This window comes from Lipotes vexillifer, unplaced genomic scaffold, assembly GCF_000442215.2.
Source record: "Lipotes vexillifer unplaced genomic scaffold, Lipotes_vexillifer_v1.1 scaffold697, whole genome shotgun sequence".
Taxonomy (NCBI): domain Eukaryota; kingdom Metazoa; phylum Chordata; class Mammalia; order Artiodactyla; family Lipotidae; genus Lipotes; species Lipotes vexillifer.
This window is the reverse complement of record NW_006779498.1, coordinates 1,535,351-1,539,103: the sequence shown is the minus strand read 5'-3', so window position 1 is coordinate 1,539,103 and position 3,753 is coordinate 1,535,351.

Sequence of the window (3,753 nt, the reverse complement as noted above, 5' to 3'; positions counted from 1 at the left end):
CCATTACCACAAAGAACCTTTCCCTACAACTTCCATATTAAAGAGAATCACCTAGGGAGTGGGGGATCAAAAAATAGCTACATTCCGTCTTTTTCTTTCCCAAGCTCCTCAATAGCAAGGGTCATGAAATATTACTGGGGCGAGCACAAATTATTCACAATTGTCTCCTTATGCGTATTTTACAGACTTGAGATTTTATTCTAGAATACTGCAGACCTGACTCCTTTCATTTGTAATTAACAGGTATTTGTCCTAATTACAAAAGTAATGTAAGCTGAAAGTAGAAAGGTTAGAAAATATCTTTAAAGTGTGATGAAAATGTTAAGTACTAAGAAAGGAAGGAAGGAAGGAAGGTAGGTAGGAAGGAAGGAAGGAAGGAAGGAAGGAAGGAAGGAAGGAAGGAAGGAAGGAGGGAGGGAAGGAGGGAGGAAGGAAGGAAGAAAAAGTAGCCTGTGACACTCAGAAACTGACCTGCCACTTACTGCTGGCCATATTGTTCTCCTTTTGGATATAAACCATCTTACAAAAGACCAACAGAAAAGACCACTCTGAGATCATAATAAAATGAGACAAAGCAAGGCCATTTCATCGTTTTGCCCCAGCATAGATGATTACAAGGTCACTGTGCCTCCCACTAAATGTCAAACACTCCCTCCCAGCCAAAATGTATGCCTGCTACTTCTTTACCAATCACATGTCTATCCTCCCTCTCGTCTGCCCTCCCTACAGATAAGATTTATTAAGATGCTCATAGTACTGCCCGCACTTTCTGACAGCACCTTTGGTTCTTGAGAATCTCCCACAAGTCACCCAACCAAAACCCAAACTCTACAATAATCCTTTCTGAAACACTCTTGCTAAGACACCCCATGATTGTCCATGGTGTCTGTCCTCCTTGGCTGTGACTTGCTCTGCTACCGATGTGATCCCAGTGGTCTCTGATTGACAGGACCTGTAATGTTATCACTGCAATATTCTGGTATATTTCCTCTCTTTCTTTGCACTGTGACAGATAATAGCTAACAATAAGTAACACTTACTGCATGATTAACCATGCTCCAGTCACTGTTCTAAGTGTTTTACTTAGACTTAATTTTACTTGACTTAATTCTTACCACAACCCTATGAAGTAGATACTATTATTTCTGTTTTAAAGAAGACGGACAGAAAGGCAAAGGTAAGGCAGTTATATATGTTTTAAATCAAGGATTCTCAACCATGGCAATATTGATATTTTGGGCTGGATAATTTTTTGTTGTTTTGGGGAGTTGTCATGTGCATTACAGAATGTTTAGCACCATCCCTGACCTCTGTCCACTAGATGCCAGAAGCAGGTCCTCCTCTCGCCAGCGGTAATAACAAAAGCGTCTCCAGACACCACACGTGTGCACTGGAGACAAAATCACCCGTGGTTGAGAACCTCTGCCTTAAATGATTGGGACTTAATTCTAGGTTTCTAGGTTTCTATTTAAAATTTTATTGTAAATATTTCTGACTGCTAACTTGCTTTTTAAAAACAAAATTTTAAAGGCATAAATTTTAATGGGTACAGAAATGTATACACTCCTATTTATTTAAACATTCCCTACCATGGACTATTTCCTTTGTTTTCCATTTTCTGTTATTGAAAATAATTCCCCACAGAACACCTTAATACAAAAATTATTTTCTATTTCTCTGACTTTTCTCCTTAGACTCATTTATTAGGAAAAGGAATTATGAGGCCTCAGGGTATCTTTATTTTCTTCAGGAAAAAAAGGTATATCCTTTACTTTCATTTTACTCACCAATTTGTTCCACTAAAATAATTAAACAAAATGTATGTCTCTCTTCCAACTCCCTGAACAACGTAAGTTTCAAGACCATTCTTTTGCTGAAATATGTGTTATCTCAATATCTGCTGTTTTCAGAGAATACTTCATTTGGAACCAGGTCGAGCATCCATCCTGAAGCAGCAACAGGTGGCGAAAATATACGATGAATCGGATGAAGTGGTTGGAAGATGAGGCCTAAGAGACTATGCACAAACTTGTGAAGAATCTTTCATGCCAGATACACTGGGTTGAATAATGTTCCTCACAATTCATGTGTACCCAGAACTCTGAAATGTGAACTTATTTGAAAATAGTATCTCTGCAGATGTAACTAGTTCAGATAAGCTCATACTGGACGGGAGGACGGGCATAATCCAATGACTGGTATCCTTAGAAGAAGAGAGAAATATGGACACAGAGGGAAAATGACAATGAAGACACAGATACACACACACAAGGCCAGGTGAAAACGGAGGCAGAGACTGAGTGCTGCTTCCACAAGCCAAAGCTTGCCAAGGACTGTCAGCAACCAACAGAGGTCAGGAAGAAGGAAGGAAGGATCCTCCCCTAGAGCCTTCGGAGACAGCAGGGCCTGCTGACTCCTTGATTTCAGTCTTTCCGCCTCCAGAACTGTGAGGGAATAAATTTCTACTGTTTTAAGCCACTTCAGTGCGTGATACTTTGTTACAGCAGCTTAATGAAACTTATACACTACGTGAGGGTTTGGCCTTTACTTTGTCAATGAAAAACCACTGAAGCGAGTTCAGTAGGAAGATGTTAGTAGCCTAAGGGAGCTCAGTAATCTGAAGGTGGGGGACGGGGAACAGATGCCTCTTTTATTTTCTAGGAAATAATAATTATATGTGTGTTGTGTGTGTGTGTGTGTTTTATTACTCTCACCATCATTTTATAAAGGAAAGAATATTTTAGCACCAGTGTAGGTTGGAAATAAACTTAGAATATGATTAAAATTTAAATATAATTTTTATAATTTCTTCATTTCTTCATTTTGCTAAGGACTGGTAAAAATTCAGTAAGGGATCGGCACAACTCTACTCCCGGTTCATCAAATCCTTGCTAACTCCAGCCTTTTCGCAAGTTTAACCATCCTCAAAGTCTTCCTTACAGAGGGTCATTGCCACATACATAGGAAGGGACCCACAAAACATACAAGCATTTTACAAACCTTCTAGAAATCAAACGTACTCTTTTGCATTTTCTCAATATTTTCACATGTACAACTGATTTAGGTTTATCGAAGAATAAATCATGAACATTTGGAACTAAAATAAATTCTGGAGAGCCTAATTCAATTTGTTCCTTAACCTAAAGAGAGGCTCAGTTACTCAGAAGGATGTAGGACCAGCTACTCAACTAGTGCTTAACATAGTTGGGACTGTTTGAAACCATATATTTTAACTCCAGACTTATGGTTCTTTCCTCTACTACTCTACTTTGCCTTTGCTGGTTTTCTGCCTACTTCACATTTTTCATGTTTCATCTCCCCAACTCAATGTCCTTCTCTTGAAAGTCTAAGACCTCTTCTTGGGTATCCCTCCATGCGCCTCTTTCTGGCTAAGCACTCAGTACCTGTTTAAAAGACGTGGAAGAGAAGAAACAGGTATAAAGAGGCTGATGATCAGCTGTGATCAAAGTTCTTCTGCCGCAAGTAGTAAGTCCTTCCCTTCATCTTTCCAAAACTCGCTTCGGCTAAATCAGGTCCTTTCCTCACACCCCAGCCTCTTGTCCTCTGTCAGCAGCCTCACTCTTGTTTTATCTTCCTTTGTGCATCAGTGATTCATATTTCCTCCCAGGTGTGCTATGGCTATATATGATTGGGTGGGATAAAAGTGGGAAAGGTTTTCCGGACTGCTTTAAACTATAATGTTTTCTTTCTATATCCAAAGGAAGACAATTTACGAGAAGAGCAAGGGAAAGA